We start from the raw sequence: 14,320 nt of genomic DNA, 5'->3' as shown, positions 1-14,320 counted from the left end.
GCCAAGCATTCTGGGTAGAGTTCAGTTAAAGCTTCCACCAGCCAGGGTCTTTGCAGAGCTGGGTGTTGCCATTCCCACCTTACGCACTTTGCCTGTCCCTGCTGTCCTTTGGCTGGTGCAGTCCTTGGCGGTCACTGCTGGGAGGTGTTGGGGACAAAGGGACTGCTGCAGTGTGACAATCAGCAGTGCCACTGCAGGCTGCAGCTTTGCCTGTGCCCGTGAAGCTTCACCAGGGAGTGACTGTGGCTCAAGGGCTAAAACCCCCAACTTTCTCCAAACCCTCGCTCTCTGTGTATAACTTGACTGTTACAGCGGGAACAGTCGCCTTTCCCTTGGCCTCATTTTGTTCACTAAGCATTGCTCCAAGAAAGCAAGTCTTTAATTACTGTTTTGATAAGCATGGATATTTGTTGAGAATAAAACATGAAAGTAAATATGTCAACCTTTTTCCACCTACACAGTAAAAATGAAATTCCTGTGACTACCTTTAGAAAAACAACTTTTCATTTACACTTGTGGTAGAAGCTGTTTTGTGGCAGTGTGTGTTTGAGTTTATCTACATGTCCCCCCTTTACTCCCCTGCAACTTGTTGGTACTCTTGTTGCAGGAGGTTTTTTGTTTATAGTACAGCTATATTAGCACTGTAGCAGGGTACAGACTACTACTCTTGACCCCTGGAGTTTCTGTGAAGGTCACAATGGAGGAGCTGGAATTCCTGCCTTAATTACATTGCAGCGGAATATCCATGCTGCTTTTCCTAGAAGATTAACAGAATGATGCTGCAGTGCTTTGAAATGTGATCTCAGAGCATCTCAGAGCTCTCAGGACAGCTTCTTTCATGTTTAACACATGCATGGATTTTGTGTATTTTTAAATGACTAATTACTATTCCTTGGAGTAAAATGTGAATGGTGGTTTATCACAGTGGTTGTTTGCTATTGCTTTTGTCTTTCGTACCAGAAGCCTTCAGTGCTCTCCTGTGGAGTAGCAGGGAAGAGTGAGACTTTGTTTCCCTGGTTATATTTTGAGGTAGCTAAACTGCAGCTGTTATCCACTTGCTGTAATGGACGGTAAGGTACAGCACTAGAGATTTGAAGAATAAATACACAAAAATTGTCCACTGGTTAGGCTTGATAGACTGCAGAGATGCCTGCAGAACTGCAGAAAACTGAAGGCACAGATGTTGCTGTTCTAGGACTTTGGGGAAAGCATGCTAGAGAGAACTGTGCCTTTCCCTCCTTATATATAACCTGGCTCCCAGAGCAAGTAGATTATTTGCTTCAATCCAGCTACACTGTGAAATATGGTATCAAAGTATCTGCTCTGTGGGGAGCGGCTGGTTTATTGGTCATTGGCCCTGGCATGGTCAACAGAGCAGGGACATTTTGTAGGTGGCCCTGTTTCATGCCGTGTCTGTGGTTTTCTCTGTGCTCTTGGTCTGGGGTGGTGCCTGAGTACCTCAGGATGATTTGTCTTTGTCTTAACTTCTGTATGCTAAGAGCACCTCCAAGCTGGACTGCACCTGCAGGGAAAATATGAACATATTTATTTTCAGTGCTGTTTCCCCCCAAAGCAGCTTAGTCTCCAGTCATTCTGGAAATAGCCTCTCTTTTAATAATGATAAAAGGATCTTTCCTTCTTTCTCTCAGACCTTAGGTATTGAGAGGGAAGACTGGAACACTTGTATTATGCACCTGAATTACCCCTCCTTCCTTTTACCCCAAATCCTCATACAGACATACAGACAGACTATACATGGCAACATTTTTTTGGATAGAAGCCCACAATAATACTGGGGTTTTTTTCTGTCACTGCTGATGAAAGTGTCATGAAAGCACTCGCTGCAGGGCAGAGCAGGGAGATGTTAATGTTTCTAGCTCGTGCTCCAGATGTTTATGCAATGTGCCTAAGCTTGCTGTGGAATACAAAATATTTGTGAAAGGCCCCCAGGTCTATCCATGGATAAGCTATTGGTCCAGGTTTTCTGAACAAAGCAGGAGAGAGAGCTTAACTGACAAGCCCTAATTAGCTCTGTTCTCTAGCAGCTCTTTCCCAGGAGAGTGACTTGGGGAAGGTTGTTATCAAATGACTTTGAAACTGGAAAACCGTAATGTTGACTTTTCCCTTTATTTGTGTTTACTGGAATAGCAAATACTGAAACAGACTGGAAAAATTCCTTCTCTTAAGCAGTGGAAATTAAATGATTACAAGCAACATTTGATGCAAACTCAGATCTTTGTTCTGTTTCCTCTCTTTACCACAAGCCACTTCTGTTTGACTTAAAGCATTTTCATTGCATACCTCAGACTCTTTGAACAGATCTTTTAGGTAATGCTTAAGATGGTCACTCTGTCATCATTTAATTATTTTTTAGTTTATGTGGAAGAGGGAGAGAATCTTCAAAATAAAGCTGTCTACATTTTTCATTGGTGTGTAAGAAAGTACGCAGTTGTTACACTCCGCATAAACCATTGTTTCCAAAAACAAACCGACCAGTTTTCATTATCTTGAGATTTCAAATACATGTGGAAAATACTGCCCTGAAATTTTACTTTCTATGAGGTTGCTGTGGCACCTTGTATTCCCTGATATACATGGTTATTCTACATAAAGGGGAAAACACATTGTTGACAGTACAAAATCTGACTTAAAATATCAAGAGGTGCTTCACTGTGTGCATTGCTATGATTTCCAAAGTTTTGGAAGCATGTGATGATGAACAAGATCAGGGATGATGAACAAGATGCAGGGAGCTGGACTGCTCGAAAAACAAAACAGAAGAATGATTCCAGAATTAGTCATGCATCATTGATGGTACAGTGTTCCAGATGCATGCATTGTCCTTAATGCCTGGGGAATTAGCTGAAATTAATACCTTGTATTCCACATATATTTGTGCCGAGCACCAGGAGTTAAATGGGCTGAATCAAGAACCCTGGAAGTTCCATTGTAAGCAAAGGGTTAGTCAGGTCAGTTGCCCAGAACAGCAACATGAAGGTGTTGGTATCAAAATAAGTTCAGGGGCATTGGGTTCAGAATAGCTGTCGGTATTGCTGCATCTTACTTGGTCAGGAGTGCAGCTAGGTCTTGAGTGTAGCTAGATACTTTTGAGGAGTATGAGAACTTAGCTAGAGTAGACTGCTATTTGGCATGTGTGTGCAGTTCTTGTGTCTTGCGAACAGCATTTTCTCCCTCTTCAAAAATAAAAAGGCATTTTGTGTTGTTAGTCTTTAGAAGTACTGAAAACCTTAAAAATACTGAAAATGTTGTATATTTCACAGCCCCAGCTGCGAATATTGGTTTGTAGTAGTTCATTTTTCTCAGTGGTGGTTCTGCCACCCAAAACTTGGAAGGCGATTGCTGCTTTGTCCTTGAAAGGAAGACAAGGCTATATAGAGAGGACACTCGGTGTGCTTGGTGTGAAGGGGGAACTGCCATGAGTATAGGCAGCTGTGAAGCAAGAAGTGGATGCCTCTGGAGTCAGGGACAAGCATGGTCTCTTTTCTTCATGCTTCATCTGCCTGTTTATGTTCCAGTGGGTTTTTTATCCCACCCAGCCCTGTGGATTGGCTCTGCCAAAGGTCCTTGAGTTTGCTGAGGAGCAGGCAGGCAATACACAGATGTGTGAAGCATCATCCTGCAGGGACGGGTGGGTGATGAATGATGGGATGTGGTTGGTGCTACAGCAGGCATCCTTAAAAGTGCCATATGAATGGATGCAATGGGTTTGTGGGGTTGAAGGAAAACAAAATTACAGTGTTAACAGTGGTGGGGAAGAAAGCTCAGAATTCATAGTTTAGGCTGCTGAAGTCTTGGTTTGGATTTGGCAGTGCTGATGTTTTATCTTGGTAACATGCACAGTTAAGTCTAGAGACAATTTCTCTGGCCATAAGAAATTTTGTTCTCCTGAGACCTCATGAAAAATTTTCATAATTGATGGTTGGGATATGATCTAAGCCTAGGGTGTCAGTGTGACTTTTCCATTCATATTGATTTACGGATGAAAGAATGTGTGGCGAATACCCAGAGTAATTATGCATGTTTCTAATGTTTCAGCTTGAATAATACCGCCCACCTTCCCAGAGAGGTCAAGTTACTGTTACAGGCATTGCAGTTAAATAATGTACCGGGTGCCAGAGAGAAACGGTGGACTAACAGCGCTGTAAGTTTTTAATACAGTTTTTTTTTTTTTTTTCTCTTTCAGGAAATAGTGAAATCAGATCGGTTTTGTATCACTGGGTAGGTTTTGGATTTACAGTCTAATGGACTATTTAAAATATATCCAAATGGGAGAGAACTTGTGGCTTGAAGTGGTGATTTGTTTTTGAACAGCAGTACTTAATGTCGAAGCAGTATTAAAGTGTGTGTGTGCCTGGCCGGTGTCTCTTTATGGTGCACAAACTGTTTGCAAACTGCTGCAGCAACACAGGCAGTCCCACACAAGTCAAATTCTGCCCAGCAGAAGCGGTGGTGGGACGAAAATTAAATTGCTGGTGATTTTTCATCCATGGTGACCTGGACTACCTGCAGGTATGCTGAGGGTAAAGCAGCATTGCAAAGCTTGTGCTGACTTTTTCATCTGCATTTCCATTCCGTGCTCTGCCTCCCCTGCCTTTTGCTGGCTGCCCTCGCAGATGGGAACCTACAACTTCTCAGACAGAATTGTTTGTGGTTCACATTGTTACTGACCTTCATGTTTCATGCACTGTGTGGGAAGACAGAACTTTTGCTTGCAGGTGACATTTTTTAGCAGTTCAAGAGAAACATACACTGACAATCACAATGTGCATACACGTGTTTTCCACCATCTACTTTGAAAGATTGTTGTTAGACTATAACTTTAATGCCCGTGAGCTGGAGCATGAAAATCTAGTGTTCAAGGTTTTGGAGAGGGGCAGTGGTGTTCTGTATGTGGAGAGAGAGAGTGTATTAGTATTATAAGGACAGATTCACTTATTTTTTGGCAGAAAGGATAGGAATATTATTGAATAAGAGGCTGGACCTGACCCAGCCATGGGCACTCACAGCCCAGAGAGCCAAATGTGTCCTGGGCTGCATCCAAAGCAGTGTGGGCAGCAGGGCAGGGAGGGGATTCTGCCCCTCTGCTCTGCTCTGCTGAGACCCCAGCTGCAGTGCTGCATCAGCTCTGGGGTCCCAGCACAGGAAGGACATGGAACTGTTGGAGTGACTCCAGAGAAGGGGCACTAAGGTGCTAAAATGGTTGGAAACCCTGTCCTATGAGGAGAAGCTGAAAGAATTTGGATTGTTTAGCCTGGAAAAGAGAAGGCTTTGGGTTGATGTAATTGCTGCCTTTCAGTATCTGAAGAAAGCCTGTGAGAAAGATGGAAGGGTTTTTTTTACAAGAGCGTGTAGTGACAGGATGGGGGAAATGGATTAAAACTGAAAGAAGGTAGGTTTGCATTAAATATGAGGAAAACATTCTTTCCTGGGTGGGGGTGGGGTTGGGGGGACAGGAGGAGGTAGAACACTGGAACAGATTGCCCAGAAAAGTTGTGGATGCCCCATCCCTGGAAATGTTCAGGGCTGGGCAGACTGGAGCTTGGACCAAGCTGGTCTAGTGAAAGGTGTCCTTGTCCATGGCAGGGGGATTGGAACTAGATATCTTTAATGTCCCTTCCAAGCCAAACCAATCTATGATTCCAAAAATATTGCCATTTGTGTGTGCTGCATGTAGTAGAGTTCCTGATCAATGCCATTGCTGAATATGCAAGCCATGGTAAGTTTCAGAAGAGAAGATCCCGACCACCACTACCTGTGTCCTGCTTCTCCTCTTTGTCTTCCGTATGCTAGGACAAGCTGCTTGGTTTCCTGGGGACACCAACAAATGTATTACCATGGCTGGGTTTGAAGTTTAATTGGGCAAAGCTGTTCTGTTGAGAGCTGGTGGTAGAACTCTGGGGAATGTGTCCTTTTCCTTGGAGGCAAAATACTTGGTTATTTAATTTTCCTGGTTATTGAATACGTGGAAGTGCTTTTTTTTGTCTGCCATCTCTCATGTAAAATGTCTGGTTTACTCTTTTGTCTAGAACACAGTGCTCTTGAAGGCATAGGAACATACAGTAGTTGTTCTGGATTAGTTTGCTTCACAGAGATAAATTCAGAATGACCTTATTTTTAGCTGTTCTTCAAGCAATTGATTCAGAACATCTGATGAGACGGCTGTCATATCTGTTTTTTTTTTTCTTTTTGTACAAGGGAAACAGTATTGCCATGACAATGGCCCTGAGTGATATGCAACTTCTGAGGACCCTTTTTCGTTGCAGTCTGCTGCAGTGAGGAGTGTGCCACCCAACAGCCCTGTGCAGCCTGGGGTTCATAAATTCATTGTGTTTTCAGAGCTTTAGGCTGAAAATATGATGGAGACTTTTTTTTCCTCATCTTGGTTCAGTGTCATAACTTCCACAGAGCTGTTACCAGGAGTGTGTGGAGAGTGTTGAGGATCATTCCCAAACAGTGCTGCATTTTGAACACTAGTCCACCACAGCCCTTCCAAAATTCCCATCCTTTAGGAATATAAACTTTAGAATATCACGAGGAAGATGGTCATAAGATCCACTTGAAAATCCCCTAAGGAAGCTAGGTAACATGCACATGGAAAGCCCAAGCTGCAAAGAAGTGACCTGGTCCAGGGTTTTGACTTGGTGCCAGAGGAAGATGTGAGCTCTGTCGTTGATTTTCATTCTGACTCCAGCTCTCAGGATGTTGCCTGTCCCTAATTAAGGGGAGCTTCTGCCTTTAGGCCCAGATATGGAGATGGATATGTGAGGGGCAGGAATTCCCGAAGATGCAGGTTCTGGACATGCTTCTAGCTAGCATGACCAGCTGCCTGTTGTTAGCTATAGCTGTGTTATGCCCAGGAAGATGTGTGGTGATGACTGACATTTGGGGAATGTTATCATATTCTGTGAGGATGGGGAAATAGTGCAAAGAGGAGTTTTTAGAGATACTCGCTTTTGTCACTTGAAATCTAGCAACTAAACATTTTTGGGAGTCATAAAGGTTATTAGTGTTTCAGTTCTGCTCCTGGAGATCATATCTATCAATTCTACATCTTCAACTGAATTTTAAAGGGTAATATATCTAGTGAAATATCTTCTGCCTTCTAAAAGTTTCCAGGCCCCTTTCCCTCCCTTCCTCTCCTTGTCCAGCTGAGATGGGACCAGAGGAGTAAGCAAGTGGCTCTCCTCAGGAGCATCATGTGTCTCACCTGGGAATAAGGCAAGCAAGATAAGGGTTTTATGATCCCTTTCAGTTTCATTTCCCACCTTTGCAATTCCTTTTCATTGCAAGACAAAATAAATACCTTCATGCCCTTTCCTAATCTCTACTTGCCTTAAGGAAGCAAGCACAGATTCATCAGGTCTGTTGTTGCTTATCTGCAGTAATTTATGATGTGGTGATGTAAACAAGCAAAGGATATAACTGGATAAGAGATGCAGTACAGGACATAATTGGTGTATGAAGGAAATTTAAAAGGAGAAGATGTGTAGCTGAGGGTCTTTCCAGTTTTCCTTCTTTCTTGAACCACTTTTTTAGGTAACTTCACATCAGTGCTTCTGTTGTGACGCCCTCTTCTCCCTCCATTCCTTGCCAAATGCCAAGTATCCCATCTAAACTGGCTTTGTTAAAGACATCCTGCTTTAGAGCCATAGAAAATTCACTATGTCTTTAATCTGGACTAATTTTGGTAGCTTAGTTTTGCAGTCAGAGAACAAAGAATTATGTCTGCATGCACATGGGCATTTGTGGGAAAAAAAAATCCTCACAAACAAAACTTGGGTGTGTTAATGACTTTATCTCCTCAGTCACTGTGTGTGAATCCCTATATAAGTGACATCCAAGAGTAGCAGTGTCCCTGCAGATGGAGAAAAGAAAGTCCTGGGTGAATTCTAGCACTGTCAGTGAGGCTTCAGCTCTGGCAGCAGCCTTGGTTGTTGTTTGTTCTGTTTCTTTGCCCATTTCTGGTTGAGACTCAGATCTCTGTCTGCCAGCTGAAGCACTCCATTGCAGTGGTGGTTGTGTCAGAGTCTTGTTTGTCCTACCAAGCAAAGGTGTCCTCTCACAAGGCCCAGCTCCACAGTTCCTGTAGGGAAGGTTCTGGAGGAGGGAGTGGGACATGTGTCTGACCTCTGGGTGTCACTGAATGCTGAGTTAACTTCACCTGACGTGGCAGCTAAATCTATTAAGATTCAGCGCACGCTTTTATGGCTTGCTGGGTTTTGTCACCACCTTGACTAGCTGTTGTTTGGAGACTGACATGTTCACCTATATTGCCACTTTTACTGTGTACAATTCACATTCAGCCTGTAGGTAAAAAAAATATTTTGAAGGAGAGAGCCTTTTATTAGGAAGTGTTAAACTCAGATGTACACCGTATGTTTTGACTACATTTGTGAATATTTTTAAAATGGTTTGGGTAGCAAATGTGTCTTTTATGGCACCCTTCTATTTTTTCATGGGCTGAAGTATTTGTAAGTGTGTAAACTGCTACTTTAACACCTATTTATCAAATACAATTTAATTACTCATAAGTGAATTGTTGTGCTTTTTATAGTGTTTTATTCACCTGTGCTGCATCTGGCAGACTTATTTGAGCATTTGTCCTCTCTGCTGAGAGCATGAAAATCTCAAGGACTCTTGATACTGTTTAATCTATGTGATTTCTCCCTGTCTTAAGGCAGTACACTCTGTTAGACAGTTGTCCCCGTGATTTTGCTACAAGAAACAGCCTACGTGCTGAAACCAGTCACCAACTTCTGAACACTAGGGCACAAACCCAAGGTGAAGCTGTCTTTCCTTGTGCTGTGACCTCTGCGCAGAGCTGACAGACATGTGAGAAGCCAGCCTGGCCTGCCAGCTTCTAGGTGAGCTGGTGCATACCATTTACCTGCAACGTGAGCTATCTCACTTCAGTAAATCCTGAATTCACCGGACTGTGTTCTGCAGAAGGTCTGTGTCTCTTGAGAGAGTCTGTAAGAACAGGATTGTCTCAGAAATTACTCATTTTTAAATAAGTATTTATGGGGAGAAGAGGGGACTGGATAGGGGCTCTTCAGTATCTGAAATTATCTGTTCTGCATAGCAGTACTTCTCTGACTGTGGTTTGTTTGTGCCACATGGAATATCCCTTCTGTGTCTTTCATTGTTTATTGTGGATAGATAGGAGGCTGTCTTCTGCTGCAGGTTGTATTGTGTATCAGGTGTTCCCCCTTCCCTCTTGCTCTCTGGTGGTTCAAAAACCAGTTCCTATTGGGACAGGTGCTTTAAGCTACCGCTGGGTACATTATTCCTTATTGTATGTGTTTTAACAATTTAAAAGAAGATCAAAGTCCATTTGAAGTACGTGAAGAGCATGTCTCCGTACCAAGAGGTGGCATCAGGTACAGTAGATAAAGTGTTCTGGCTTTTGCTCAGGACTCCTTTTATCTCCAGAAAGCTGAAAACAAAGTCATTTTGGCAACAATTTAACTTCTGCCCTGCTAACAATCACACTATTACCTGCTACCTGGAGCTTACTAAATGGAGAACATTTACCCTAGTGCTAGAGGGTTTCTCCTTGCTCAGTTTTAAATGTGTCTGTTAAAATGTGTTGTGAATTGCCACAGCTGGTTGTCAGGCCATTACCATTACACATAGCTCTTCTGAGATGCTGACCTGAACCTTTTCTTCTGGAGCCCCGGATACTGTCTGTGGGTATACCCTCTCACATTGCTCCTAGCAGCCGAGGATGCTCAGTGATTGAGGATGCTCAGTAATTGCTTTTCGATTATTTTACGGTTTTGAACTGGTGCAGTGAACAGCTCAGTATTGTGTGCTGAAGGTGGTAGAGTTCAATGAAACACACAGCTCCTGAGAGGAAACACCCCTCTATGGAGGGCTCATCTTTGGTGTAAGACTCCTTCATGTGCAAGAGACTGCTTGGGGTGGGAGGCGGGTGTCCAAGTGGCAATACATCAACATTGTGAGATTCCCAAGGCGGAGCAGTCATGTTACTGTGGTGCCCTGCCTGGATTAATTAGTGTCTCTGAAGGGGTAATTAGCATGGTGCTTTGCGCCGCCCAGACACAGCCTTAGTTATTTCCTTTAGTAATTATGAAACTTATGTCAGTGAAATGTACCAAGGCTGAATAGTGCTTTCGACTACTTAGAGGCTTTCCTGTCCCAAAATGTAGAACATGTTCACCAGGAAATAGTGCCTTCACCACGGAAAATGTTACATTCAAATTTATTTTAAAAAAATGTCTCCTTCACACCAAGAATGCAGCTATCCCTCTGGTGCTACACAGGACACCTCTAGCTGACTTAGCAGTGCTTGTTGGACACAACATCTGAGGCATATCTCAATAAGCAATCTAGGCATGTCCTTGCAGTTGAGGGGGCTGGTGTTTTCTCAGGCCAGCATAAGTTCCTCTTTAGATAAGTGAATCAGGCTGCTGTCTGCTGGAGGGAAGTGTGTGTTTTGGAGGAGCGTGTGGGTGGAGGTGTCCAACAGTGCTAGAATGGAAAAGGAGAGGAGATGGAATACATGTGTTACCCATCTGGTGACTTGTCAGGCTAGCAAAGTACTCCGTGAGATGTGGGCCTTTTGTTAAAAATTCACACCATGTCTTAGGGACTTGACTATCTGTTGCATAGCAATTTTAGCTTAAATCTAAAATGTTATGAAGGTTGAAACTTTATGTAAAAATTTCAACTTTACCAGTAAATGGACTCCTGCTGTATATTCAATATCTCCACTTAACCATGTTTGTTTTCAGTTTTGCTTTTCTTTTTGTGCTCAATACTCAGTTATGCTAATCACTTAGTAAATTTTCTGGCTGGAAATAAAATGAGATTGCCATTTGTGAGGCAGTTTAGAAGAACAATTACTTTTTTATGTGAGATACATACATCTGTTTTGTACAGATTAAAATTTTGCTTAGTGTTACATATATTATTTTAAATACCCATTGTAACAGAATGTTTTCTGATGTTTAGTGTTTTTATTAATACCTGTTAGATGTGGTTTGTTCTTTCCCTAAGGGAAAAAATGTACCCATTTTTTCGGTGTAGTGTTTTTCATTTTGGTCATGCTTGGATGTGTAGGAGTCAGATGATTGTGTACACATGCATGCTGTGATTTGTTTGGGGTAAAAAGTGAAACAGAAGCCTTCTTTCCACCTGGTGTGGAAAACAGTCAGGTACATGGTAAGTCTTAGGTCCCAAAGGATTTCTGACTTTCATTCAGCCCTCTTTGACAAAAAGGAAAAATTCCCCAACATTGTTACTAGTTCATTTGGGGCTCAAGCCGTGTCCTGGTTCTAGCCTTTGGAACTGAACAGTTACTGGGTTTTTAGGCTGATTTGGAACAGGTGTGGGCATAAACTCTCTTCAGCTAAATTATGCAGAGTATCTGGTAAGTAGTTTATGCTAGCAGTGGGACAATGAGCAGAATGTGACATCTGTTGGAAAAAAATAACTCATGAGAAACACCTGAATAATCTTGACTCTATGGTATAGGGACACATGGCAGTAGGGGTTTGAAAGTAAAGTTTTTGTGTCCTTGAACAGTGGCTTAGGGTGTATGACTGTGTATAACTATAACTTTCCAGACTGAACATATGGAAAGTGCTGTACTGCTTTATAGAGAAGTGTAGTGGAGGAGGTTATAGAGAAGAGCAATGATTGTGGTACTTTCTATAATTGTGAATATAGAGCTCCAAGGATATGATTTGTTTCCTATTATCTCAAGTTTCCGTATGTATTTGCAGTCTTCATTATTATGTAAATGGAGATGTTTGTAATCAGCTTAGAATATACCCCCATTATAAAAAAAGCATTTTTAAGGTATCATGAGTAGGTAACTTGCTGTCTATAACGTTCATATGTGGTATTCACATTCTCTGAACAGAGAGAGACACAGTTCTCTCTCCCAGGATTTTTTCTGGGGAAGGCGGTGAGAAGCTCAGAGAAGAAGAGAAAATAATTCTTATCTCTGTTTGCTTCTCCTGTTGTTTGGCACACGTGGAACGTGTTATGGAGATTGTTTACCAAAAGTGATTTGGTTTTTGGACACCAGTGAAGGTTGTTTTGTTCCCTTGGCCAGTTGGGTCAAAGCTGTGTCCTGAATGTCTCCAGACAGTCAAGGGTTTTTCTTTACTATCTTTTTTAGTTGGTATTCTTTAGTATAGCATCTTTAGTATGTAATTTAATATAGTATTAGTGTAATACTATAGTATTGCATATACTATATGTGTATATATAAATACTTAATAAAGCATTTGTTCAGCCTTCTGAAATCATTGGAGTCAATGCACATTATTCCCCAGCTGGGGGATTGTCTGTTTCCACTATATTCATATTTTACACAAATAGCTAAAATTAAAAGCAAAGGTATTGAGAGAGTTAGAAAGAGGACGGGGGAAGAAATTGCTTGGGACTTTTGGATTTCTGTTTTTTTAACAAATGTAGGTGTCCAACTTATTTTCCCCCTCCACTCCTCCCAGAGACATGGACACTTGTAGTTTCCCTTCAAATGCTACTTTTTATTCAAGTTTATGAAGATAATTAACCCTTACAAGGCTTTTTTAGGGATTTGTAAAGAGTGTAGGATTAAAGCAATATATTTGTCTGTATAGGCACATTGGCCTATGGCATGCTTTCAACACTAGATTTTTTATTAATTTATAATAAAAACTCTGTAATTTTTACCCGATATAATTTGCTTGCACTTTATAAAGCCCCCATCTCTATAGTTTTACAAACTGGGACAGAGGTCACTTTTTGTGTTTGCACCAATGCTTTAGGGAAGTGCTTAACAACTTGGATGATAACAAGTGTTTTTTACCTGAAAATAATCTTTAAAGCTCTCTTGAGTTACCATGCTGTAGAGAGATAAGTTTTTCTGCTGGCCCATCACTCCACAGCTGTCAGATGTCAAAGTGGCATTGTTGTACAACTGTTACACATCAGCACCACCTCAGGGTGCAGCTGTTGGACTGTACTTGTGAGTGGCCCTGAGGCAGGATATCTCAGTGCAAGGAGCCCTGCTGTGTGCCTGTGTGTGTCTGTGTGTGTGTGGGTGCCTCTAGTTTTGGGAAGTTTGCTCATTTGGAGGATTATACACGTCAAATGGGTTGGAGCTGAAAAACAAGTATGCAAACCTTAGTGGTGGAATATCTGTGTTGAATTGGTGTGGAGGAAGAGAGCTGCCTTATGTGCTGTAGTGGTGCAGGCATTAACTCTGCTGCAGCTTCACTCAATATGGGTTGAGTGCTTGCAAGGTGAGAATTCTGTGAAAAGCCAATCTGGGGGAATGAACCAAGTCCATCTGTAAATGCTTCTCCTTTTCCTGTAGTTTATGTAGTACCTCCATGTGTCTTCCACATACATCAAGATCCTCGCTTCTAATGTGCTAATACTCAGCTCACATGGGCTTCTGATGCATTTCCCAGTTCAAACAAATCCAGATTACAAACATTTACTGGTGTGGCTGGTGTATCCTGGTATGCCTGGAGCTTTGTTTCTGTGCATTCGCATGGACTGTTGTTTGAACAAAGATTTAAATTGGGAAGGCAGGGCAGGGTGACAAAGCTATTGCAAGATGCATGCTTTCTCACCATGGTGCTGTAGCCAAAATGTGCTTGAGCATTTCACTTTGGAAACAAAAAATAACTTAGCCTTTCATTTTTGTGGTAATTTCTTCATTGTTCAGCAGCATGGCTCTACCAGGCATCAGCGGTTTTAAGTACAAGGTATATTGCACAACATATGGACTAATTGGTGCTTTACATTTCTCTTCTTGTAGGTGACTCTCAGATTCCTGAATGTGCTGTCAAATGCCGGCACATTGAATTAGCTGAATCTGCTGCCTTATTTCTGATGTTTAAAAAGGCCTAAAGGAGACACTGGCACTTCTATTCCAGTCTTTTAAGGTAAGATGTTATTTCTTTTGCCAGGGCAGAGGGAAGAAGACAGATTCCACAAGCTGTCCTAGTCACACCTCTTGGGCTCTAATCAACCTATTGTGGTTTAGTCCAATACAGCCACTTGCTCACTCTGATGGGGGAGAGTATCAGAAGAGTAAAAGTGAAAAACTTGTGCATTGAGACAAAGACCGTTTAATATGGAAAGCAAAATCCATGCACAGAAGCAAAGCAAAACAAGGAAGTAATTCACTGCTTGCCACGAGCAGGCAGGTGTTCAGCCATCCCAGGAAAGCCAGGCCCCTTCACACGTAATGGTCGTTTGGGAAGACAAACACCATCACCACAAATGTTCCTTCTTCTTCCTTCTCTTCATACTCTGAGCATGATGCCAT

The 14,320-nt window shown here is 42.1% G+C and overlaps 1 protein-coding gene across 2 annotated transcripts in view; it reads left to right on the top strand.

Moving 5' to 3' along the window:
* KANK1 (KN motif and ankyrin repeat domains 1) overlaps nucleotides 1-14,320 on the top strand; it is a 129,042-nt gene that overhangs the window by 19,053 nt on the left and 95,669 nt on the right. Inside the window, exons 2-3 of one of the 2 annotated variants that reach the window (XM_050986764.1) lie at nucleotides 4,057-4,162; nucleotides 13,808-13,934. The gene's annotated coding sequence lies outside the window, so the exon portion shown is untranslated. The remainder of the gene's footprint in view (nucleotides 1-4,056; nucleotides 4,163-13,807; nucleotides 13,935-14,320) is intronic. The other variant, XM_050986763.1, reaches the window with a different exon arrangement.

This window comes from Serinus canaria, chromosome Z (assembly GCF_022539315.1).
Source record: "Serinus canaria isolate serCan28SL12 chromosome Z, serCan2020, whole genome shotgun sequence".
Lineage (NCBI taxonomy): Eukaryota > Metazoa > Chordata > Aves > Passeriformes > Fringillidae > Serinus > Serinus canaria.
Note: the sequence above shows the minus strand (reverse complement) of the source record. Positions and strands in the feature narration are given on the sequence as shown.